This window comes from Otolemur garnettii, unplaced genomic scaffold (assembly GCF_000181295.1).
Source record: "Otolemur garnettii isolate 467f Iridium unplaced genomic scaffold, OtoGar3 scaffold00025, whole genome shotgun sequence".
NCBI lineage: Eukaryota > Metazoa > Chordata > Mammalia > Primates > Galagidae > Otolemur > Otolemur garnettii.
In genome coordinates this window covers 10,600,845-10,627,325 of record NW_003852420.1, presented here as the reverse complement: position 1 = coordinate 10,627,325, position 26,481 = coordinate 10,600,845, and the positions used below count along the sequence as shown (strand labels likewise).

The window sequence follows — 26,481 nt, the reverse complement described above, 5'->3', positions numbered from 1 at the left end:
GCCCCCGCGCCGCGGCGTCCCTGGGAGCGCTCCAGCGAGTTCTCTGGGCCTCGCACCCAGCGCTCCCTGCCCCTTCCTTTCCTGTCCCTCCCCGCGTAGAAAGCGCGCCCCCCTTCTCGACCCTTCCGGCCAGTCACACCTGCTCCCCGGGCCCACCTGGAAGGCACGGCGCTTGTCCCCGAGTTTTCTCCTCCAGAGTCCCCCTCCCCTTTTTACCCTGCTTGAAACGGAGCACAGTCATCGCTCCAGGGTGATAATCAGGCAGTTAGCCGTGCACTGGGCTCCAGGGGTTGGGTGTTTTAAAACAATTTCATCGCCTCTCCGGCTAGGCTGTCAGGTTATTTTAACTTACTGAAGAGGAGGTCCTGGTTACGTTAAGCAGACGCAGCAATGCAGACCAAGGCTTCTCAGACTCGAAACCCTGGGCACGGGTTTGGGGCAGGTTCTGAGTTACTGAATGTGGGGTGCCGCCCGAGAGTCCGCGCTCTCAGATGCCTCCAGGTGATGCCAAGGAGAAGGTCCTTGCGCTGCCGAGCGAAAAGGCCTTATATAAATCCGTGACCCTCACTTTTGGGCGCCCCGCCGCCTCACCTGGAGAGCTTCATTAAGATGCAGATTGTGGGCCCCACCCCCAGAGTTGCTGAGGCTGTAGGTCCGGAGTGTAGCTCCAGAATTTGCATTTCTGACCGGTTCTCGGTTGATGCCGATGCTATTGGTCCAGGGACTGCACTTTTTGAGCCACTGCTGAAATAATTTGAATACATAGGGGAAAAAATAAAATCTAATTAGCTCACTCTCACCTTCCATCTTGAAACCAATGTCGTGGTTGCCTTACTAATCTAACCGAATATTTCAATATTTTCCAGAGCAACTCTCGAGAGACATAAATGGTGGACATTGTCTGACCTCACATGGTGAGAAGCAGTTTTGATTATCGGAATTGCGTGTTTTACACAGTTTTAGGAAGTGACATCACACATATCGATGGGGGAGGGGTGCCTTCAACTGTGGGATTTTATAAACTAGGCAAGTGTGGTCGGTGTCTTTGACAATCCATAGTGTGTCATCTCACATCTCTAATAACTTTGTATTTTTTAAATATAGACATTGGCTTGCAAAATACAGTGTTTTTATCCTCATTGAAGATGTAGAAAATAAGAGACAAAGATTCTGTGACCAGCACCCAGAGAAAAACACACTGCCCGGTAGCTATCTTTGTACACGGGAAAGAGCATGAGAGCATCTCTCAGCCAGTCTTTCTTTTTCTTTTTCTTCCTCTCATAGTATATATTCTGTTTAGTAAGGAATGTGGAGTCTTCTGGAATAGACAAAGTGTAGTTCAAGGTCAAGATCCCCTGCGCTTTTAAGTCTATCCCCTCCCCCACTGTTATTCCATTAACTGTGGCATCTTCAAAGTCTCCCTTTCCCTCCTCAGACACAGTTTTTCTCAATTCTAAAAAAAAAAAAAAAAGCAAAAAACGATCCTGGGTCCCAGTCTTTCCCAGCATTCTCAACTCTCCCCTTACAAATTCCCCAATACCCCTCAGGCACTGTCACTCCTGTTTTATCAGATTCATCTGTGACCTTCAAATTACCAAATATGTAAACAGTCCTTTTCTTCTTTTATGGCTCTGTAACAACATTCCGTTGGCCTCTTATGATAACATCACTGTGTCTTCTAACTGTCCTATACTCCTTCCTTCCCTCCCAGTGATGTTAAGAGTGGCTCTGGCGCAACACTAGAAATGTTAGTTTTTCCTAACAGCTGCTTTCTCCCTATCTGTCCCACTCTTCTCTCCTGCTCCAAGGTCAACCATCTTTTCTTGGTTCCCAAACCTCTCCCTCCAGACCAAACAGTTGTCTTTCTGAACTTCTAAACACACATTTTCAATGTGCACTAGACAACCTGTCCCACATTTTCTCCAGGAATTGTATATAGGACATCACCACTACTGGACTCATTGTTCTCCTCCCACAAACTCATTTCTTATTTGAGTTCTCTCTTTTTGCCACCAGAAACTTTGACTCCGTCCCTCACCCGCATGTGCACTCTGTCACCTGTGATCAACCAGAGAAGTGTCTCTAGACTTCTCTTTTCATCCAGCATAGGTACAGACCCTCATTTGTTCTTTCCTGGACTATTGAAAAAAGCTTCCCTCTGGCCTGTTGGCCTCAAGAGTTATCTCCTAAAGCCATCCTTGTTACCACCCCAAAACATAGACCTGACCATTGCACACCCCTTCTGAAAATCTCTCAGGGCCTCCCCATCTAAAGAATAACCTGATGGTGCTTGCTTTGGCAGGACATTTACTAAAATTGGAATGATACAAAGAAGATTAGCATGGCCCCTGCACAAGGATGACATGCAAATTCATGAAGCGTTCCATATTTAAAAAAAAAAAGAATAACCTGGTAAAAGAAACAGAACATAGGGTCTTCACCAGCATTAGCATTTAAGGCCCATAACCCTCTAATCTTAAGCTTCTTTTTTTCTGGGCAAAGTACTACTTTCTACTGCTGGCAGACTGGAGTTGATATCAAGAGCAGTCTTGACTTCAGCCTCTCAGGGTTCATACAAGAATTAAATGTAGGTGGTGCCTGTGGTTCAATGAGTAGGGCACCGGCCCAATATACCAAGGGTGGCAGGTTCGAACCCGGCCCCAACTAAACTGCAACAAAAAAATAGCTAGGTGTAGTGGTAGGCACCTGTAGACCCAGCTACGAGGGAGGCTGAGGCAAGAGAATGGCCTAAGCCCAAAAGCTGGAGGTTGCTGTGAGCTACGACACCACGGGTGACAAAGTGAGACTCTATCTCTTAAAAAAAAAAGAAAAGAATTAAATATACACAATGAAGTGCTTATTCAGTACCTGGATATGTAGGTGTTCAAAGTCATTATGTTCATATGATTATTTTTATCATCATTATCAATCAACAAAACATGAACATTTTTCTATTCATTTCTTTTTCCTTTTCCATTCCTATTACAGCTGATATAAACGAGGTTTTCTCCTCTCTCTTTTACTTCTCTAAACTTAATCAGCAGAATATATGGAGAACATTTGTGACCTGGTTAATTTGATTGAAATTTCAGTCATTTCCAGGCTGTGTTATTTTTGAGAGGTAATTGTAGCTTAGGGCTATTTCATCTTCATACAGTACTTTTCAACATCTCTCTGGAGTCTAGAACAGGAGCACACTTTCTGGAAAGGACCAGATAGTAAATGTTTCAGGCTTTGTGGGCCAAGAGGCAAAAATCCCTAATATTATATAGATGGAGCACTTATATAATGCTAAAGAATTAATTCCCACAGATTTTTAATGAATGAAATTCAAAATATAATAATAATAATTGAAGGGGCGACGCCTGTGGCTCAGTGAGTAGGGCGCCAGCCCCATATACCGAGGGTGGCAGGTTCAAACCTGGCCCCGATGAAACTGCAACAAAAAAGTAGCTGGGCCTGTGGCAGGCACCTATAGTCCCAGCTACTCGGGAGGCTGAAGCAAGAGAATCAATCACCTGAGACCAGGCACTCTACTAAGGGTGATAAAGTGAGACTCTGTCTTTAAAAATAAATAAATAAATAAATAATTGAGTATAATTTTTTTTTTTTTAGAGACAGAGTCTTACTTTATCACCCTTAGTAGAGTGCCTGGTCTCAGGTGATTCTCTTGCTTCAGCCTTCCGAGTAGCTGGGACTATAGGTGCCAGCTATTTTTTTGTTGCAGTTCCTCCGGGGCCAGTTTTGAACCCACCACCCTTGGTATATGGGGCCGGCGCCCTACCCACTGAGCCACAGGCGCCGTCCGAGTATAATATTTTTATATGCAAGTCTACTAATAAGAAGAATAGAATTCAGGGGATGAAGAAAATAAGGCATTGCTTAACTGAGGTTCAAAGTCAATGTGTGAGGGCAGTGCCTGTGGCTCAAAGCAGTAGGGTGCTGGCCCCATATGCCAGAGGTGGCAGGTTCAAACCCAGCCCTGACCAAAAACAAACAAACGAACAAACAAAAAACTACAAAGTCAATGTGTCCTGTCATCATATTGATCACAAATGTTTATAACAAGTATTCTTTCACTTTTTTCTTGAGACAGAGTCTCACTTTGTTGCCCTCAGTAGAGTGCTGTGGTGTCATATCTCACAGCAACCTCAAACTCTTGGGCTTAAGTGATTCTCTTGCCTCAGCCTCCCAAGTAGCTGGGACTCCAGGTGCCTGCCACAACTCCCAGCTATTTTTAGAGATGAGGTCTTACTCTGGTTCAGGCTGATCTCGAACCTGTGAGCTCAGGCAATCTACCTGCCTCAGCCTCCCAAATGCTAGTCTTACAGGCGTGAGCCACCACACCCAGCTAGCCCAGCTATTTTTAGAAACAGAGGTCTCTAGGTGAGCTTAGGCAATCTGCCCACCTTGGCCTCCCAACTGCTAGGATTACAAGCGTGAGCCCCTGCACCTGGCCCTATAAAAAGTATTCTTAGCTGGTACAAAAATAGGCAATAGGAGTTAGTTTGCTAGCACCCCAATCTAGATCATAACTTCTCTTTCTTAGGTGATCTCTCTCTTTTTTTTTTTAATTTTTAATTTTTAAAATATTTTTAGAGACAGGGCCTTGCTTTGTTGCCCAGGCTGGATTCGATCTCCTGGATTCAAGCCATCCTCAGGCCTCAGGCTCCCAAGTAGCTGAGACTACACACATGTCACAGCACCCAGCTAAAGTATATCATTAAACATTTAAAACATTTTAAAATATACAAGTCAATGGTTTTTATTATATTCATAGAACTGTGTGACCATTGCCACTAATTTCAGAACATTTTCATCACCCTTAAAACAAACTCCGTATTTGTTAGAGGTCATTTCCAATTTCCCTAGTCCCTGCCAAACCACTGATCTTCACTCTCTTTCCATGAATTTACCTTCTCTGTACAGTTAGTATAAATAGAATTATATAATATGTAGTCTTTTGTGAGTAGTTTTACTCAATATGTTTTCAAGGTTCATCCACATTGTAGCATGAAACAGTATTTTATTCCTTTTTTTGTAATCATGGTAAGATAAACATAAAATAAAATTCTTTTAACCATTTTTATTTTTTTGGTAGAGACAGTCTCACTTTATCGCCCTCAGTAGAGTGCTGTGGCGTCACACAGCTCACAGCAACCTCCAACTCCTGGGCTTAGGTGATTCTCTTGCATCAGCCTCTCGAGTAGCTGGGACTACAGGTGCCCACCACAACGCCCGGCTATTTTTTTGTTGCAGTTTGGCTGGAGCCAGGTTTGAACCCACCACCCTCAGTACATGGGCCCAGTGCCCCACTCACTGAGCCACAGGCACGGCCCCTTTTAACCATTTTTAGACACCTGACTCAGTGCTATTGAGAGTATTCAAATTGCCTTTTTTTCTTTTTTTGAGACAGTCTCACTCTGCCACCCTCAGTACAGTGCCATGACATCATAGTTCACAGCAACCTCAGAGTCTTGGGTATAAGCAATTCTCTTGTCTCAGCCTCTCAAGTAGCTGGGACTATAGGTGCCCACCACAACGCCCAGCTATTTTTTTAGAGATGGGGTCTCACTCTAGCTCAGACTGGTCTCAAACTCCTGAGTTTAGGTGATTCACTCACCTAGGCCTCCCAGAGTGCTGGGGTTACAGGTGTGAGCCACTGCACTCAGCTGAGGGTATTGAAATTATTTTGTGACCATCACCACCATACATCTCTAGCACTTTTCATCATCCCAAACTGAAACTCTGCACCCATTAAACAATCATGCATCATTCTCCCTTCTGTGAATTACCTATTGTAGCCACCTCATGTAAGTGGAATCAGAGAATATTTGTTCTTTTATGTCTTGCTTTCACGTAACATAATGTTTTCAAGGATTATCCCTGTTGTAGTATGTTATCAGAATTTTATTCCTTTTTTTTTTCTTTTAGAGACAGAGTCTTACTTTACTGCCCTCAGTAGAGTGCCGTGTCGTCACACAGCTCACAGCAACCTACAACTCCTGCGCTTAAGCAATTCTCTTGCCTTAGCCTCCCGAGTAGCTGGGATCACAGGCACCTGCCATGATACCCAGCTATTTTTTTGTTGCAGTTTGACAGGGGCCGGGTTTGAACATGCCACCCTTGGTATATGGAGCCAGCGCCCTACCCACTGAGCCACAGGCACTGCCCCAATTTTATTCCTTTTTAAGGCTGAAAAATATCCACATGTATGGCAAGACCATGGAATGACCTCTTTACCACCAGCATGACCACCAGCAGAGACATGGCTGTGAGTGCCAGCAATTAGAAGGTAGCATCCTCAGGATACCAGCGGTGCTTGGGAGTGCAAGTGAAAAATCTGCAGGGAGAAGCCACCATGCACAAGAAGACAAAAGGGGAGGGGGGATACAAGTGCAAACACCTGTCTCGGATAATCCAGCTCCTGGGCAGGCAAGGAAAAGCTAGCCTTCCTGTGCAATGGTTGATCACAGCAAAATAAGACCCAGTCCCTCTCTGGGAGCTGGAGGCTCTCACCTGCAAAAAGGGACAAACATTTAGTCATCAATATCAAAGTTGGTAAAGGCAAAGGGAGAAGGACTCTCTCAAAATCTGTAGGAGAGGCTTGGCACCTGTAGCACAATGGTTACAGTGCCAGCCACATACACTGAGGGTGGCAGGTTTCAATCAGCCCGGGCCAGCTAAACAATCGCAACAAAAAAATAGCCAGGCGTTGTAGCGGGCACCTGTAGTCCCAGCTACGTGGGAGACTGAGGCAAGAGAATTGCTTAAGCCCAAGAGTTTGAGGTTGCTGTGAGCTGTGATACCTTCATACTCTACTGAGGGTGACACAGTGAGACTCTGTATCACAAAAAAAAAAAAAAAAATCTGTAGGAGGGAGTCTGAACTGACCTAACTTTCTGTAATATAATTTGGCAACATTCATCCAAAGTTTAAATGCACACACTCTTAACTCAGAATAGTAGTTCTGGGAACCTATCTGGCACAAAAACACACTGATATTTCTTTCCTAGTAACACACGCACACATATATCCACACACTGGTGGGCACATGGTTTGTGCAAAAGGGTATTCAAGAAGCATGGTGTACAGTCCCTCCAGCTTTCTTTCTTTTTTTTTTTTTTTTGAGACAGAGTCTCAAGCTGTTGCCCTGGATAGAATACTATGGTGTCATAGCTTACAGCAACTTCCAACTCTTGGGCTTAAGCAATCCTCTTGCCTTAGTTTTTCTATTTGTTGGAGAGGTATGGCTATTTTGTGTGTTTTTATTTTATTTTATTTATATTTTTTGAGACAGTCTCACTATGTCACCCTCAGTATGGTGCTGTGGCATCACAGCTCACAGCAATCTCCAACTCTTGGGCCTAAGTGATTCTCTTGCCTCAGCCTCCCAAGTAGCTCAGACTGCAGGTGCCTGCTACAACGCCCGGCTATTGGTTGTAGTTGTCATTGTTGCTTAGCAGGCCCGGGCTGGATTCGAAGCCACCAGCTCCAGTGTATGTGGCTGGCACCCTAGCTGCTGAGCTACAGGCGCCAAGATATGTGTCGCTATTTTTGCTCAGGCTGGTCTCAAACCTGTGAGCTCAAGCTATCCACCTACCTCGGCCTCCCAGAGTGCTAGGATTACAGGCCCCCTCCAGCTTTCTACACCCTGGCTGGTTCAGCAGCCCCAGCAGATCTGAAGCCAGCTGTGGAAGTGACCTCTCTCACCCTCAAATAACTTCAAATTCCCTACCTAGCTGTTTCCACCTACTCCCAGGCAATGACATTGCTTCCTGCTTCTGGGCAACTGGTCATGAGAGGGGCATTCACTCATTCCCGCCCCCTTGTACACAAGCCCACTTTCCCCTGGAGGACCCCTATTCCCAGCCTTGAGAACTGAAGGCCCCTCTGAGAACCCACTCTGTTAGGTACCTTCTCCGCATCTCATTGCTGACCACCCTTTCTAACACCTGCATCCTCCCAGGTCCTGAAACCTTCTCCCTTTCTTAGCTCACCTTGTCAAAAGAACCACCTCCAGCCCCTGTTTCTCCATCCTCACTTCTCTCCTCCCTTTACCCCCTAGCAATCTGGCTTCTGTACCTGTCTTCCTCCAAAGCTGCCCAGGCAAATGAGCCATGTTCTCTCAGTTGCACAATCTGGGGGAACTTTGCCTCTTACTGAACTCTCTCAAGGCAGTTGGCACAGCTGGTGCCTTGTTCTCACGAAAATCTTGCCTGCCGTGGGTTTGTAGGTGCATTTCCTACTAGTTCTTCTACATCTCTGGATTTCCTCTTCTTCTTGCCCCCTTCGAACACTACTGTTGGGGGCAAGGAGAGCTTGTCTCTGTTCATTTCTGTTTTTCTCTCAACAGTTCTTTGGGGGCATCACCATTTCTACTGCCTGGATGACCTCAACCCCTCCTCTGGAGCATTCTTGCTCATTAAATCTTACCCTGGTCTCTCCTGGCAATCTCCCAAGTGCCTACGTTAGCAAGAACAGACTCCCTCCTTCCCCCCTGGCATTTATGAAATTATAGAGAAATGATTTGTTTTTTCTTTTCTCTCCCTCCCAAACTGTCAACTCCTCCAGGGCAGAGATCTTGGTTTACGCAACCCCATATACCAACTCTTCACAGAGTAAGTCTTCAAATGACCTCAGCTGTCAAACTGAACCAGGGTCTAAGAAGAGGTGACATGTGAAGGGAGAGAGCCACTCAGGATTAAACCCTGCATTCCTGAAGAACTGGAAAGTGAGTTAAGGAGCGAGAGAGGCAGAACCAAGAACAGAGAGGGAAAGAGAGATGCAGACAAAAGGAGATTCCTTATGGGAATCAGCTCATGCAATTATGGAGGCCAAGAAGTGCCACAATATGCTGCCTGCAAGCTGCAGAACCAGGAAAGCAGGTGGTTGTCATTCAGTCTGAGTCTGAAGGCCTGAGAGTCTGGAGCTCTGATGTCCAAGGGTGGGAGACAAGGAATGTCTCCACTTCAGAAGTGAGTGTGAATTTGCCTTTGCTCCTTCATTTTGTTCTACCTGGATCCTCAGTGGATTGGATGATGCCAGCTCATGTTGGTGACAGCAAATCTTTACTCAGTCTACTGATTTAACTGCTAATTTCTTCTGTAAACACCTTTCCAGACAGACCCAGAAATAATGTTTTACCAACTATCTAGGCATCTCTCTCTCTCTCTTTTTTTTTTTTTTTTGAGCCAGTCTCACTGCGTCGCCCTTGATAGAGTGCTGTAGCATCACAGCTCGCAGCAACCTCAAACTCTTGGGTGGGCTCAAGTGATTCTCTTGCCTCAGCCTCCCAAGTAGCTGGGACTACAGTCGCCTGCCACAATGCCTGACTATTTTTTTGTTGTAGTTGTCATTGTTTAGCAGGCCCAGGCTGGGTTCGAACCCACCAGCCCCGGTGTATATGGCCGGCACCCTAACCACTGAGCTATGGGTGCCGAGCCTATCTAGGCATCTCTTAGCCCAGTCAAGTTGACCCCTAAAATTGACCATCCCAGAAGCCAACTGGGAAATGGAGATTAGAGACTAAACACAAAGGTGCTGATGCCATGGAAAAATAACTGTACGGTCTTCAGTAAGGAGAATCGTGTGAACCCAGAACCTCATGCACACATTTCGTCATTGGGGTAGGCGGTCAAATACAGGCAAAAAGCAGAGATCTATCAGTCATTGTATACAGATGGAAAGAGCCAAAACTAATTTAAGCTGTTGGAATTCAGGATTCTGTCACCCTGTGGGGGGACAGTGACTAAGAGGAGGCACTGGGGTCTTCTTAGAAGCTGGCCACGTTCTATGTCTCCACATGGGTGCTAGACCCATGGGCATATTCATTTTGCTAAATGTCATTAAGCACATATTTATATGCATTTACCTGCATGTGTACTACAAAAAGCTTTTATTAAGCAAATGTAACAACAAAACTTAAGGGAAAATGCCAGCAAGCAATCTTATATTCAATGAGTTGGGTGTTCTGTTTTAAATAGCACGGTCCTTCTCTGCGCACTGGGGAAGAAATTCAGGCTCAGAGAGGGGAACTGGTCCAAGGTATTGTCTCCAGGAACATGTGTCTTAGGAAACGAGGTTACATAATGCAGGATGTAAAGGTTTAAGTTCACGTGTTCCTTTGATCCTAGAATCAATGAGTCGTATAATTCATGCAGCCATGGGGAGAAAAGGGGCTGGGAACCTTGCTGGGTGACTTTGAAGAAATCACGTAGCCAAAATACTCATTCATTTTCTAATATGCAAACGACGATAATTCCATCTGATAATTGACAGATAATTCCTATCTACCACCCAGAGTAGTATGAAGATTAGATGAGATAATTGGTGTGAATGTGTTCTCTGCAATTTTTTTTAAAGCTTTTTACAGATAGACAGTAATAGCATAAGAGGCCTAATCTAGCTGTGGAACTGAGCCCATAACTGGTTTCGAGCCATAATATCAAACATTTGGTCTTTCCCTAGATGATATTTGCATTCCAACAATATTAAATTCCATTATCTTTGTTTTCGATAAGGTCTCCAGTTTGTAAGGTCACTTGGAATTCAGGTCCTTTGTGTCCAGATTGTTGGCTGCACCATTACATCTCATCTCGCTTGACACAGCCACTCCTCGTTGGTCACATGCCCCTTGGCAAGCACTGACAAACTGCTGGAGAAGAAGCTAACCTCACCTGCCCCCGGTGAGCCTACGTGCTGGAAAGTATGAGAAGAAGGAAGAGAAATCATTGTAACCTGGCGTCTGGCTGGGCTCCTGGTACTCGGTGGACTTGTGTTCTAGGACACAAGATGGCAACCAAGAAAGAAACAAATGAAAAATAATTATGTTGCCTGGCGTGGTGGCTCACACCTGCAATCCCTCCACTTTGTAAGGCCAAGGTGGGTAGATTGCTAGAGCTCAGGAGTTAGAGATTTGCCTGAGCAAGAATGAGACCCCATCTCTTCTAAAAATAGAAAAATTAGGCCTGTAATCCCAGCACTTGGGAGGCCAAGGTGGGTGGATTGCCTGAGCTCACAGGTTCGAGACCAGCCTGAGCTAGAGACTTTGTCTCTAAAAATAGCTGAGTGTTGTTGTAGGCATCTGTAGTCCCAGCCCGCTACTTGGGAAGCTGAGGAAAGAGGATTGCTTATGCCCAAGAATTTGAGGTTGCTGTGAGCTATGACACTAGGGCACTCTACCAAGGGTGACAAAGTGAAACTCTGTCTCAAAAAAACAAAACAAAAACAAAAACTATTATTGAAGTATTTGAAGCTATTGGTTAGAATTGAGACCAAAATTTCTAGAAAACTATCTGGACCTGGCATCCTGTCTTAGATTAAGAAATAATGGGAGTCCTATAGTCCCAGCTACTTGGGAGGCTGAGACAAGAGAACTGCTTGAACCCAAGAGTTTGAGGTTGCTGTGAGCTATGATACCATAGCACACAACCCCAGGATGACTGAGTGAGACTCTGTCTCAAAAAAAAAAAAAGAAAGAAAGAAAGAAAAGAAAAGTATACTGCCAAATGGTAAAAGACGAAAAGAATACCACTATAGGATGCTGTGAAATATTTTGCTTGGCACCTGTAGCACAGTGGTTATGGTGCCTGCCACATGCACCCAGGCTGATGGGTTCAAACCCAGCCGAGGTCAGCTAAACAACAATGACAACTGCAACAAATAGCCGGGCATTGTACTTGGGAGGCTGAGGCAAGAGAATTGCTTAAGCCCAAGAGTTAGAGATTGCTGTGAGCCGTGACACCATGGCACTCTACTGAGGGCAACATAGTGAGACTGTATTCCAAAAACAAACAAACAAAAAGATATAATGGGAGTGTGGTGGATCTCTTTCTTACACATTAAGTGCCTTGTTTTACTTTTTTTTTTTCTGGTTATATTTGAAAGTAAAATGCACACATACATAATAAAGAAAAAAAGAAGTGAAATTTCTGGATCCTATTTAGTCTTTTTAGAAAGGAATCTACATACTATTTCCCATGATGACTGTACCATTCTGACTTTTTTCCCCCAAGGGCCAGGTAGTAAGTATCTTAGGCTTTCAGGCTGTGTAATCTTTGTCATAGCTACTCAACTCAGCATTGTAGTGTGAAGACAGTCATGAACAATAGGTAAATGAATGAATGTTCCCATAAAATTTTATATGTAAAAACTGGCAGTGGCTGGGTTCCTGTAGCTCAACAGTTAGAGTACCAGCCCTGTGCACCAGGGCTGGTGGGTTCAAACCCAGCCTGGGCCTGCTAAACAACACAACAACAACAACAAAAATAGCCAGGCATTGTGGTAGGCGTTTGTAGTCCCAGCAACTAGGAAGCTTGAGGCAAGAGAATCGCTTGAGCCTTGGAATTTGAGGTTGCTGTGAGCTGTACCGAGGGGGACTCTGTGAGACTCTGTCTCAGTAAAAAAAAAAAGACATTGAAGGGGACAGTTAGGATTTCTCCAGATAAAGGGTGACCCAGGGGTCTTTTTCACTGTTTGTGGCCTAATGATAATCATCTCTTGCTGGCTTCAAAATAATAACTTCAAACCTGCCTCTCACTCAGGGGTGACAAGTAAAACTCTGTCTCAAAAGAAAAAACTGAGAGAAAGCCTACAGGTTATGGTTTGCCCAACCCTGGCATAGATTGTGTTTCTCAGCTCTGCCAGTGATTCTGTGACCAATACAAATTACTCTCTGCTACAGTAGATTATGTTGTCGGCCACTTGTGTAGGTCCCCCGACAACAAATAGGGTTGACCTGTGGAATCCAAGATTTGACAGAAATGACAATGTGTGGCTTCTGAGGCTAAGTTATTTATTTATTTTTTAAATTCAGCAAATATTTATTGAGTGCCTATTATGTGCTAGATCTTGTTCCAGGTACTTGGGACACGTAAGAGAACAAAACAAAGAGCCCTGCCCTCATGCAGCTTACAGTCTAGCATTTATTGCCACTTCACCTGCAGATGGTCTGTGACCAGGGGTAAGTCACCATATCTCTGTCCTCAGCTGCCCAACAGGGGGATAGCAGGCCTGGCTCAAGACATGAATAACATGCCTGGTGTACTACAGATGCCAAATTGGACACCCACCACCCAGATAGAGAACAGGGCTGGAAGTTGATTTTTAATAATAGAATATAATGGGAAGAGGGCAGAGACAGTGGAGCCGAGTAACCTGGTGTGCTGTGGTGGGAGTAGGCTGGCTACACAAATCGTTGCTGCTGCTGCTGTTGCTTCTTGGTGGCTGCCTTGTTGGCGAGGTCCTTGGCCTTCTCTGGGGCTGCCAGTACTGTCTCCTTTGCCTTCTCTTTGGCTTCTTTGGCTGTCTCAACAAGTGTTTGGGAAGGGGCCTCACCCTGAAGCTTGGCTAAGATGGATTCAAAACCTTTCATAGTCTTGGTCACATTGCTTTTGAACCGGACAAGACCAAATTCCTGGACAGCCCTGGAGACACCAAATAAGCCAGAGTAGACCCAGGCTTCTCAGTCCAGCCACTGTTGTCAGAGTTCACATGGTTCCTCCCCCCTCATCAGCTGGGTGTGGTTGATGATCCAGGTGAAGGTGGCCATGGTCTGATTCTGTGGGTCCACAGTAGAGTCCTCCAGGTTGTACACTGAGGGAGCAACATTGGCAGGAAACAGTCGCTCAGCCCAGCGGGGCATCCTGTTGGTCTTGGTCAGGAGTCACTGTGACAGGAGCTTGGTCAGGGGTCACCTGATGTACTATGTCTTCCATCAAGACATGTTTGCTATAAGGATTCAGGTACCGCTGCCAGAAGCCAGCGAACACTTGGCCCCATGAACTCCATAAGCGATTCTCGGGCCTCAGCTCCCAATTAGCTGGGACTACAGGCCCCACCACAACGCCGGCTTTTTTTTTTTCCATGGTAAGATAGGATTTTATTAGACAGAAGGAATACAGAAGCACCAGAGTCCTTGGCAAAGGGGAGACCCAAGTCAGAAATCTCCCTGGGGTTCTTTGTCCAGGGGTATATACTGTCTGGAGAATTACATTTTTGGCTAGGATTTGGTAGGTAGGGTGGAAAAATACTCTTTCAAAGTTGAAGTCAGTCCCTCCCTTGGGGCAAAGTTTTTAGATCTTTGCAGTTTTCAGGGAAGGGATTAGAGTGCCTGTTCCCTACTCAAGGGATTAGGGTGTGTGTTCCCTACTCACAATGGAACCACCCCCCAAAAACGTCTTAGGCTGCTTTTGTTCCTAATCTTGTTAGAACCCAGAGGGTGTGGCCTGGAAGAGGCAGACTGATCGTGCTTGGGCGATTCTCTTGCCTTAGCCTCCCAAGTAGCTGGGACTACAGGCGCTCGCCACAGTGCCTGGCTTTTTTTTTGTTGCAGTTGTCACTGCTGCTTTAGCTAGCCGGGGCTAGGTTTGAACCCACCACCCTCAGTATATGGGGCTGGCGCCCTACCCATTGTGCCACAGGTGCTGCCCAGGGGTCTAATTTCTGAGCTCACTTGGTCCTAGAGAACAGGGAATCCCTGTCCAGTCTTAAGGAGGTGAATCCTCTCTCTCCGAATAGAAGCTTTAACTGCTGTTAGGACGAAGGGGCGCTGACCTTTCCAAACTGCTTCCTGCTGAAGATAGACAGTGATATAGGTGGGCAGTTAGAGGTTCCTCAGAAGAGAGTGATCCAGGGTTCACAGTAAATGGAAGTCCAGGTTAATCCCTCTAGCTTGGGGCATTCATGAAATTGCCCAAGGTATTCTCTTCATAAAATTGTCCAGGCCCAGGGAACAGGAGTCCCTTGTCCAGGCTTGAATGGGAGAACCCTGTATCAATAGAAATGGACAGGCTGGGCACCCGTAACTCAGTGGTTAGGGTGCCAGCCACCTGCTCCATGGCTGGTGGGTTCAAACCCAGCCTGGGCCTGCTAAACAACACAACAACAACAACAAAAATAGCCAGGCATTGTGGTAGGCGTTTGTAGTCCCAGCAACTAGGAAGCTTGAGGCAAGAGAATCGCTTGAGCCTTGGAATTTGAGGTTGCTGTGAGCTGTACCGAGGGGGACTCTGTGAGACTCTGTCTCAGTAAAAAAAAAAAAGACATTGAAGGGGACAGTTAGGATTTCTCCAGATAAAGGGTGACCCAGGGGTCTTTTTCACTGTTTGTGGCCTAATGATAATCATCTCTTGCTGGCTTCAAAATAATAACTTCAAACCTTCTTTAGGCTCACAAGTGTAGGTGGACTGTGGCTGATTCTCTTCATGGTCTACTTCTGTAGGAGGTGGTGGGTTCCAGGGTTTTATGCACAAATGATGTATCCAGGAATCTATTCCCATAACTTTAACAGCTTAGTCCTTCTTGCCTCCCCAGGCTGGGGTTCTTGTAAGAAGCTTCCCTGGGCTGCAGGGGGCCAGTGTGGAAACTGGGAGATTACAGCTTCAATCTGTTTGGGAGGGTCGTCTTCTTCTTCTTCTTTTTTTTTTAGAGACAGAGTGTTGCTTCGTTGCCCTTGGTAGAGTGCCGTGGTGTCACAGTTCACAGCAACCTCCAGCTCTTGGGTTTAAGTGATTCTCTTGCCTCAGCCTCCCAAGTAGCTGGGACCACAGGTGCCTGCCACACACCCGGCTATTTTTTTGTTGCAGTTCAGCCAGTTTGAACCTGCCACCCTCAGTATATGGGGCCAGTGCCCTACTCACTGAGCCAGAGGCTCTGCCCTGGGAGGGTCTTCTTAAGGAGAGCTGGGGAGATCTTTTCTTGGTCAGCCATGGACTGCAGCTCTCATGATCTGATAAAGGAGGCCTCAACTGCATTGATGAGCAGAGAGCGGAAGCCCCCACTCTCTAGAAAGTGCAGGGCATGGATGGTGGCCCCCCCATGGGAGCAGAGATTGTCCTTGAGCTGGCCTGGGTGCTGCTCTCAGTCCAGCAGCATCTTGTCAGCACCCAATAAGTCTTGGGCCCCCAATCGGACTGCCAGGTGCCACAGCAAGCCCATTTTCACCCTACTGTCAGCCAACACATCCAGGGCCATGAACACGTAAGCAGGTCCGCTGCCACTCAGCCTGTGACAGCATCAGTCAGGTCCTCCTCCACCTCGGTGCAAAAGCCCACACTGCTCCTGAGCTGCTCCAGGAGCTGCCCATCTCCACCAGGGCATAGGTACCCGTGGCATGTACTGTGGCACCCTTCCGCACAACCACAGGTGTGTGGGTCATGCAGAGAATCACTCTGGGAGCTGACCGGAATACCATCTGCTTCTTTTCCACAGAGCTGATGGTGACACCAGCCGCGCAGGAGACCACAGTGGGCCTGGCTTGCCATCATGCTCAGTCTCATCCATGATGAAGGGGATGATATGTGGCTTCACAGTCAGGAACAGGATGTCACTGTGCCTCACTGTGTCCTTGTTGCTTCGAGTCAGAGGGCGGTTCACACTCGTCTTCCTGAGGGCAGACCTGAAGGCAGGTCCGTTTCTGGGGAGCTGGCCGTCATCTTGTGAGCCGACAGGATGCCTGCAGCCGTGAAGTCTCGAGCCAGCACGCGCACAGGACAGCTAGCCGGTGCTGATGAAGCCCACGCTCATGGTTCTTGGCTTACGTCTCCTGGTAGCCGCAGGAGATATCACTAGCGGCAGACAGACCGTCAGGGAACCACCAGCACCTCGCCCAAGCTGGGGGAGTTGCCAGCCACTCTATTTTTTTTTTTTTTTTGATTGCAGTGGTCATTGTTGTTTAGCTGGCCCGGGCCACGTTCAAACCCTCCAGCCTGGGTGTATGTGGTTGGCGCCCTACCCACCGAGCTATGAGCACTGCCCCATGTAGGCATTTAAGCTGTTTCTTAGGAGCCGGGCCTGGTGGTTCTGAGAGAGGATAGCCAGAAGGATGAGGTCTAGGAGAACAGAGGTCTTCTCAAGGAAACCCCAAGGATACACCTGCAGGTCCTCTCCATGATGACTCAGCTCTTAGGAGTTTGTAGACTTAACTTCCTGGGACCTGGAAATCTCCTCTTCTGTGAAATCCTGTAGTTCTGTGGGAGCTGTAACAGCTTCTCTCATTAATTCAAACTGATCAATGAGAACCTGTGGGTTGGAACTTTTTTTTTTTGAGACAGTGTCCTAAGCTGTCACCTGGGTAGAGTGCCTTGGCATCATAGCTCACAGCAACCTCCAACTCTTGGGCTCAAGTGATCCTCTTGCCTCAGCTTTTGTTTTCTTTTCTTTTTTAAAGGCAATTACATTTTTTAAATTTTTATTTATTATTTTTGAGGCAGAGTCTCACTTTGTCACCCTTGATAGAGTGTTATGGTATCACAGCTCACAGCAACTTCAAACTCTTGGGCTTAAGTGATTCTCTTGCCTCAGCCTCCCAAGTAGCTGAGACTACAGGTGCCCACCATAACGCCCAGTTATTTTTTTGTTGCTGTAATTGTTATTGTTGTTTGGCAGGCCCAGGCTGGTTTCAAACCTACCAGTCCTGGTGTACGCAGCTGGTGCCCTAGTTGCTGGGCTACAAGTGCCGAACCTTGCCTCAGTTTTTCTATTTTTAGAAGAGCTGGGGTCTTAGTAGAGCCGTGGCCATTTTGAATTCATCTATGCTATTCACTCCGCTGGCTGAAATAAAGCCCTTCCTCTTATAAACATGGTATTTGGGTGCTCTTTCTCGCCACTGGGCCTTGTCTTCCTGCTACAGTTTACTCCTGTAATCCTAGCACTCTGGGAGGCCTAGATGGGAAGATCCCTTGAGGTCAGGAGTTGGAGACCAGCCTGAGTAAGACAGAAATCCTGTCTCTACTAAAAATAGAAAAATCAGCTAAGTATTATGATGGGCACCTGTATTCCCAGCTACTTAGAGGCTGAGGCAGGATCCTTTGAGCCCAGGAGTTTGAGGTTGCTGTGAGCTCGGCTGCCACCATCGCCCTCTAGCCTGAGTAATAGTGAGACTCTGTTTAAAAAAAGAAAGAAAAGAAAAGAAAGAAAAATAGATGCTTCTTGGGAAGCTGACTGAAGCTAAGTGTGGAGGATTAAGAAATGTGGGAGGAGAAGACGGAAAGAAGGTTATTTAGAAGGTGAAAAGGGGTAAGAAGCGATGAATTAATGCTGTGGCAATGGAGACATACAGCAAGAATCAGACAGGGAAAACCCAGCTATGTGAGCTTGGAAGAGTTACTTGGCCTCTCTGGGCATCAGATTCCTCTCCTGTGAAATGGGTCAATTACAACAATATCAAAAAACAATAGGCCAAGCGCAGGGCTCACACCTGTAATCCTAGCACTCTGGGAAGCTGAGGCTGGTGAATTGAGACTAGCCTGACCAAGAGTGAGACCACATCTCTACCTACTAAAAATAGAAAAACTAGCCAAGCATTGTGGCGGGTTACACGGAGGGCTGAGGCAAGAGGAGCACTTGAGCCCAAGAAATTGAGGTTGCTGTGAGCTATGAACTCACCATGGCACTCTACCCAGGATGACAAAGTGAGACTCTGTCTAAAAATAAATAAATAAATAACAGTGGTAGCGATGTTTATTGAGCACTTTGCTGTGATGAAGACACTGACCATTCCAAAGACCTTACAGTTGTCATTTATTTCTTGGTTAACACTCACAACACTATGAGACAGGCACGTTTATCATCCTGGTTTGACAGATGGAGCCACTGAGGCTCAGAGAGGTTAGGTGACTTACTTGAGGTTCCACAGCTGGTCCCTTCCTCAAACGATTGTGGAAACGATTAAATGGCAGCCTGAAATAATGGTCATTATTACTTCTATTATTACTGCTAGTAGAAATTACAGGATTTGACTCAGAGCAAAAGGCCATGGGTGAAGATCACCTATGAGCCCAATTTGGTGGCTGCTTGGCTGTTGTCTTCCAGATGGTTCCTTGTACTAGAGACATGGGAGTGAGTGTCAGTGGAGATTTGAGGTGCTAGAGACCAGAGAAGGGGAGGACTTCATCCTTATTAAGATCTGGATGACTGTGGGATACCAAACTAGGGATACCTGATGACATTTGGACAGATGGGTCAGGATCTTGGGGCTGGAAATAAAGACTGGCCACCACTTCCACAAATCCACGGGAGGGAGTTAGGGGCCATACTGAGCAGTAGGACCCTAGCACAAAGCCTGGCCCCCACCTGGAAATGTAGGAGGAGGAAGAGCCAGGTAAGGTCTGACCTGGGCACATGGGCCTCAAAACTTTCTGATTCCTGTTTCTGTTGATCTGAAACTCTTAGTTACCACTGAGTTCTGATATTTCTCATTGGCCCCAGTCTCGAACACCAGCAACTAATCTTGCAGACTGTTCTCATTCTCGGCAACCTTGCACTTCCTATGCCCCTTCTGCCACCCCTCAGCCTCCTCGAAGCTCTTTCATAAAACCAGCCTCTTCCTTTTTTTTTTTTTTTTTAAAGGGATGAGGCCTTGCTTTGTTGCCCAGGCTGGAGTGCAGTGGTGCAACTGTAGTTCATTATAGCCTTGAACTCTTGAGCTCAAGTGATCCTTCTTCTGCCTCAGCTTCCCAAGTAGCTGGGAGTACAAGCTCACACCAGCACCCCTGGTTTATCCTCTCCTCCTTTGATTCAACAACAATAACATCAATAATAGACCCCATTTTATTAACAGCTGCTATTTACTGATGCCATCAATATTGATGGAAGGCCTGCTGCAGGTTGGGGACTGTGCTAATCCCAAGGTTGTTGCAGGACTGAGGACAGACATAGTCCTTGCCCTACAGGAGGCTGCAACTAACAGAGTCAAGGACAAGTTAGCATATACAAGGGGAAGGTCATTCCAGGTCAGAACTTGGCAATCAAATGGAGCAGAATGAGAGTGAGTAGGGGTGGGTGCTGGGTTGGACAAAGCATCCAGGAAAGGACTCTCCAAGGAGGCACCGTTGGCCCTGCGGCCAAGAGGAGGCAGGTGTGCAAAGACCTTGGAACGGGGCAGAAGGAAACGTGCGTCAGAAAGCCGTCAGGAGTGAGTGCAAGATCCCCAACCCAGTGCCAGGTTCTTTATACACAAAATTTCCTTTTCCATTTTGTAAATCCCCTTCCTTCCTATGAATCAAAACTCCTCTTAAATCTTCCTGTGTATGGGGCATCGCCGAGAAGCTTCCCAGAGCCCCGGAGGGCCAGCTGTACCCCAACTTTAAAGGCAGAATAGCCACCTTCTTTTGAGTGTGTGACACCTAAATGCAGAGTATAGGGTCTTAGGCCAGTAAGAAGAAGTTGTCAGCAGGTTAAAGCCCAGGAGCAATCTTCAATAGTATTGAATTTTTTGTTGAGGTACAATTCACATGCAGTAAAATGTATAAATCATAAGGCCAGGTGTGGTGGCACACACCCATATTCCCAGTATTTTAGTAGGCTGAAGTAGGAGGATCACTTGAGGCCAGGAGTTCAAGATCAGCCTGAGCAACATAACAAAATTCTCTCTCTACAAAAATATAAGAAAAATTAGCCATGCATGGTGACACACACCTGTTGTCCTAGCTACTCAGGAGGCTGAGGCAGGAGGAACATTTGAGCCCAGAAGTCCAAGGTTGCAATGAGCTGTGATCATGCCATCATGCCACTGTACTCCAGCCTGGCTAACGAAGCAAGACCCTATCTCCAAAAAAACAGTACAGATCTTAGGTATACATCTAGATAAGTTTCAATCCATGTATACACCCATGGAACCACCACCTTGTTCAAGATATAGAATGTTTGCTTCACCCTAGAAATTTGCCTCAGTCCTTCACCATCCATCAGTTTTGCCATATAAATGAAATCATACAGTCTTTTGTGACTGGCTTATTTTACTCAGTATATGGCTTTGAGGTTTATCTTTTCTGTGGTATGCATCAATAGTTCATCCTTTCTACTGCTGAGAGATATTTATCATATCAATCTATTACAGTTGGTTCATTCTTGAGTTAAAACTAACTCTTACTTTGGGGTTATTTTTCCAATTTTCAGCTCTTAAAAATGACTACTATGAATATTCATTTAAAAGTATTTTTACAGGGGCTTGGTGCCCGTAGTACAGCGGTTATGGTGCCAGCCACATGCATCATGGCTGGCAGGTTTGAACCAGGCACAGGCCTGCTAAACAACAATCACAAATGTAACAAACAAAGCAAAAAATATATATAGCCAGGTGCTGTGGTGGGTGCCTGTAGTCCCATATATTTGGGAGGCTGGGGCAAGAGAATCACTTAAGCCCAGGTATTAGAGTTTGCTATGCACTGTGATGCCACAGCACTCTACCCAGGGGGATAGCTTGAGGCTCCGTCTCAAAAAGAAAGAAACTGTTAATTAAATTTCCAAAGTGGTTGCACCATTCTAGACTCACAGTAGCAGTAAGTGAGTGTTCCATTTGCTGCTTGTTTTTTAAATTTTAACTATTCTAATAAGTGTAAAATAGTACTCATGGGCACGTTTTGTTTTTGTTTCGTTGTTGTTTTTTTTGAGACAGAATCTCACTATGTTGCCCTCAGTAGAGTACAGTGGTGTCACAGCTCACAGCAACCTCAAACTCTTAGGCTCAAGAGATTCTCTTGCCTCAGCCTCCCTGGTAGCTGAGACTACAAGGTGCCCACCACAACACCCAGCTATTTTTTGTTGGTTTTTTGTTTAGCAGGCTGGGGTCAGAATCGAACCCACCAGCCCTGGTGCATGTGGCTGGTGCCCTAACCACTGAGCCACTTTTTTTTTGAGACAGAGTGTCATTATGTCACCCTCAGTAGAGTGCTGAGGCATCCTAGCTCACAGCAACCTCAAACTCTTGAGCTTAAGCAATTCTCTTGCCTCAGACTCCCAGGTAGCCAGGACTACAGGTGCCCACCACAACGCCTGGCTGTTTTTTTGTTGTTGTTGCAGTTGTCATTATTGTTTGACTGGCCCAGGCTGGATTCAAACCCACCAGCCTCAGTGTATGTGGCTGGCGCTGTAACCACTGTGCTATGGGTGCTGAACCTGTGTTTTTTTTTTTTAAAGACAGGGTCTTGCTCAGTCGGTGACTGTGGCTCAAAGGAGTAGGGCGCTGGCCCCATATGCCAGAGGTGGTAGATTTACCCAGGGTGACATAGTGAGACTCTGTCTCAAAAAAAAGAAAGAAAGAAAAAGACAGGATCTTGCTCAATTGGTCCATTGCCCAGGCTGGAGTGCAGTGGTGTAATCATAGCTCACTGAAGCGTCTTACTCCTGGACTCCAGCAATCCTCCTGCCAGAGCCTCCTGAGTAGCTAGGATTATAGGCACATGCCACCAAACTTAGCTAATTTTTTAGAATTTTTTTTTTTTTTTGAGACAGAGTCTCACTATGTTGCCCTGGGTAGAGTGCATCATAGCTCACAGCAACCTCCAACTCTTGGGCTTACGCGATTCTCTTGCCTCAGCCTCCCAGGTAGCTGGGAATACAGGCACCAGCCACAACACCCAGCCATTTTTTGTTGCTGTTGCTTAACTGGCCTGGGTCAGGTTTGATTTTTTTTTTTTTTTTTAATTTTGTAGAGACCAAGTCTTACTTTATCACCCTCGGTAGAGTGCTGTGGCGTCACAGCTCACAGCAACCTCCAACTCCTGGGCTTAGATGATTCTCTTGCCTCAGCCTCCCGAGTAGCTGGGACTACAGGCGCCCACCACAATGCCCGGCTATTTTTTCTGTTGCTGTTGTTGCAGTTTGACCGGGGTCAGGTTTGAATCCGCCACCCTCAGTATATGGGGCTGGCACCTTACTCACTGAGCCGCAGGTGCCGCCCCTGGGCCAGGTTTGAACCTGCCACCTTCTGTATATGTGGCTGGTGCTGTAACCACTGTGCTACCAGCGCTGAGCTAATTTTTTAGAACTTTTGTGTAGAGGCCAGGCACAGTGGCTCATGCCTGTAATCCTAGCACTCTGGGAGGCCAAGGAGGGTGGATTGCTTGAGCTCAGGAGTTTGAGACCAGCCTGAGCAAAAGCAAAACTATCTACTGAAAAAAAAAAAAGAAGAAGAAGAATTTTTTGTAGAGATAGAGTCATTGTGTGCTGTCATGGTCTCAAGGCTGTCATGGTCATTTTAATCTGACTTTCCTTGATGACAGAGATGATCAGCACATTCTCATGGGTTTATTGGCCATTTTGAGATAGACTTTTGTGAATTGTTTCGGACTTTGGCATATTTAAAATAATGATTTTTCCTAATTTATGAGTTCTTCCAAAACATCAATAAACTTCGTAAACATTATGCTAAATGAAAGAAAAAAATCACAAAAGACCACATACTGTATATTTGTAACTAGATGAAACATTCAGAGTGGGCAAATCCAGAAAGACAGAAAGTAGATTGGTGGCTGACGGGTCCGGAGAGTCGAAGGAAAATGGGGAGAGGCTGTGAAGGGGGGGTGGGGTGATGAAAATGACCCAAAATTGATTGTGGTGTTGCTTACCCTAAGTGCCCATCAATTGATGAGCAGATAAAGGAAATGTGGTCTATATACACCACAGAATACTACTCAGCCATAGAAAGGGAGGAAATAACGTCATTTACAGAAACTTAGGTAGAACTGGAGAATGTTAGCCTAAGGGAAATTTTCTCAGGAATGGAAAAGCAAAGGCCTCATGTTCTTCCTAATACGTGGGAGCTAAATGGTGGACACATAAGGTAATGGGTGCGAAGGACCTTGGACACTAAGAAGGGGAGCGGTGGGAAAGGGGATGAGGGGTCAAAACTTACCTGTTGGTTACAATGTACACTATTCCGATGCTGGGCGCACTAAAAGCCCTGACTTCGGCATTATACCATTCATTCAAGTAACAGAAACAATTGTAGCCCCTTAATATTTTGAAATAAAAATTATTTTAAAAAGTAAGAAATAATAGAGTTAAAAAATTAAAACATTTATAAAGTAAAAAAAGTTACAGTCTGAGTCAGTAGATCTGGGATAGGGCATGAGATTCTGCATTTCTTTTCCTCCTTTTTTTTTGAGACAGAGTCTCACTACATCACCCTCAGCAGAGTGCCCTGGCGTCACAGCTCACAGCAACCTCCAACTCTTGGGCTTAAGCGATTCTCTTGCCTCAGCCTTCTGAGTAGCTGGGACGACAGGCGCCCGCCACAATGCCCTGTTATTTTTTTTTTCCTGGTTGTTGTTATTGTTGTTGTAGTTGTCATTGTTGTTTGGTAGGCCTGGATTGGATTTGAAGCCGCCAGCTCCAGTGTATGTGCCTGGAGCCCTAGCCACTGAGCTATAGGCGCTGAGACAGTCCTTTTCTTTTTTTAGAGAGAGTCTTACTTTGTTGCCCTTGGTGGAGTGCTGTCGCGTCACAGCTCACAGCAACCTCCAGCTCTTGGGTTTTGGTGATTCTTTTGCCTCAGCCTCCTGAGTATCTGGGACTACAGGTGCCCGCCAGAACAGGTTCAAATCCGCCACCCCTCGGTATATGGGGCTGGCACCCTACTCACTGAGCCACAGGCATGGCCCCCCCCTTCGTTTTTTTTTTTAAAGACAAACATTTTAAATTTTATTTTTACATTTTTTTCTACTGTCTGCATTTCTTACAATATTCCCGGGGATGCTGATGTTACTGACCTGCAGATGGTATTTCGAGAAGCAAGGATTAGCCTCCCTCTGTCCCAGTCCATTTTGTGCATCACTGGGGATTTATTTTTTAAGAACACTATGTTTCTAGAATCAAAATCCTGGCGGCTGTTGAATATCCATGGTAGTTACAGTTTACTGTTTTGTTTTGTAAACCACAGGATCCTTTGACTTTCCAAATGCAATGGTATTGCTCAGATCCTGTGTGCGCAGTGTACAAATTAGATGTAACAGGGGTGCTAACTGGTGTCCATGAGGAGGCCTGGGGAAACATGCCCCTGAAAGCACCCCACTACACACCCACCCACTGACCTCCAGGTCCCTTTGGCCAAGCCACAGGAATTTAAATCTGTGTGGAACTCAGCTGAAAATCAGCGACCTCCATCTGACATTCCAAGTCTTTGGAAGTTAAGTATCTTGCCTAGGATCACACAGCTGCAAAACCCTTGATTTTCTAAACTTAGGTGCAAACTTAGGACCTCTTGTCCCGAGGTCACATTCACAACATTTCCTCCCAAATCCCACTTTCTGGGTGGGTTTTCTTGCCCTATTCACACTTGAGAACCAACATCTTAGGAGGCAACTCCTGCTCCAACCTCACCTCATCCTAATTTTCTCCCCCCCCGAAAAGGTCTTTTAAAACAGGATTTAAAAGTAGTAAGAAAAGCAAGTTTGTGTTTTTCTTCCTCTCCTATCCTGAAATTCTCTCCAAGATGGTGCATTTGGCAAAACCTTGAAGAGCAGGTGACTCCAGGATAAAGTTCTACCTCCTTGACCGTCCGGTTCTCCATCCCGTGGTCACAGCCTCTGCCAGGTAAGCGTCTTACCTAATCTCCAGGCCTGTTCTAGGGAAGCCTTTCTGCCAAACTGTTGCTCACCTTCACCTGAATTCACCTTTGCTTTCCTTCCTCTTGGGAGCCTTTATTCACACCGCCTCTTACATACTCAGAATGTCCTTTAGATGTTTAAAGTTGCAATGAAAAGTCTTTAATGGATGTAACTGGGAGGATTTGAGAAATTAATGGCACCTTTCCCATGTCTTTTTGAGGTTGTGACACATCAAAAACAAAGAGAAACATCTTTTTCTTGTTACCTTTCTCTGCCCAGCCCTGTCAAAGCAGGGGAGACCAGCATCTCTCCTGAAGCTTTGAACTCTGTCTGGTAGACTATGTGTTTGAAAAATCTGATAAAGTAGACAATTACAAGGAAAACTATTAATTACCAAAAATGTTTCAAGAAGAAATAGAAAACATAAATAGGCTTATACATTAATAAAATTTAATCGGAATGAAATAGTTTACCCCCAACCCCCGAAAATAAATTCAAGGCACAAAACACTTCACCAATCCCAGATGTCCTCACAGGCAGCTTTTATAGACTTTGATAAACAGAAAACTCTGTGTTTCCCAAACTAATAAACAAGATTCAACAACCTACTTGAGGCTAGTCACTATTGATAGTTCAGTTTTACTTAGACAGATGCAAAAACTGTCAATAAAACACTAGTTTACCAAACGAGAAAATGGATAAAACACTACCAAGTAGTATTTATCCCAGGAAGGCAAGAATGTTATTTTACTATTAGAAAGTAGAATATAATTTACATAGCTGTAGATTAAAGAAATTAAAACCTACATAGGGTGCAGTGGCTCATGTTTGTAATCCTAGCATGCTGGGAGGCTGAGTTCAAGGTTCAAGACTAGCTTGAGCAACAGCAAGATTCCATTTCTACTAAAAATAGAAAAGTTAGCTGGGCATTGTGGTGGGTGCCTGCAGTCCCAGCTACTTGGGGGGCTGAGGCAGGAAGGTTACTTGAGCCCAGGAGTTTGAGGTTGCTGTGAGCTAGGCTAAGGCCATGGCACTGTAGCCTAGGCAACAGAGTAAGCCTCTGTCAAGATGGGAGGGGAAGGGCAGGGCAGGGCAGGGCAGGGCAGGGCAGGGCCATATCATCTCAATAGACTCAGGAACAAAATGATGAACC

At 45.8% G+C, this 26,481-nt stretch overlaps 1 non-coding gene and 2 pseudogenes across 1 annotated transcript; 1 reads left to right on the top strand and 2 right to left on the bottom strand.

Moving 5' to 3' along the window:
• The first annotated feature begins 2,286 nt into the window (after nt 1–2,286).
• LOC111724714 lies at nt 2,287–2,393 on the top strand. The gene has a single exon (XR_002772959.1). It is a non-coding gene; the product is annotated as a U6 spliceosomal RNA (small nuclear RNA).
• Nucleotides 2,394–13,186: 10,793 nt separating this feature from the next.
• On the bottom strand, nt 13,187–15,208 carry LOC100943536 (annotated as a pseudogene).
• A 495-nt stretch (nt 15,209–15,703) lies between these two features.
• Nucleotides 15,704–16,527, bottom strand: LOC100943223 (annotated as a pseudogene).
• Between the last annotated feature and the right edge of the window lie 9,954 nt (nt 16,528–26,481).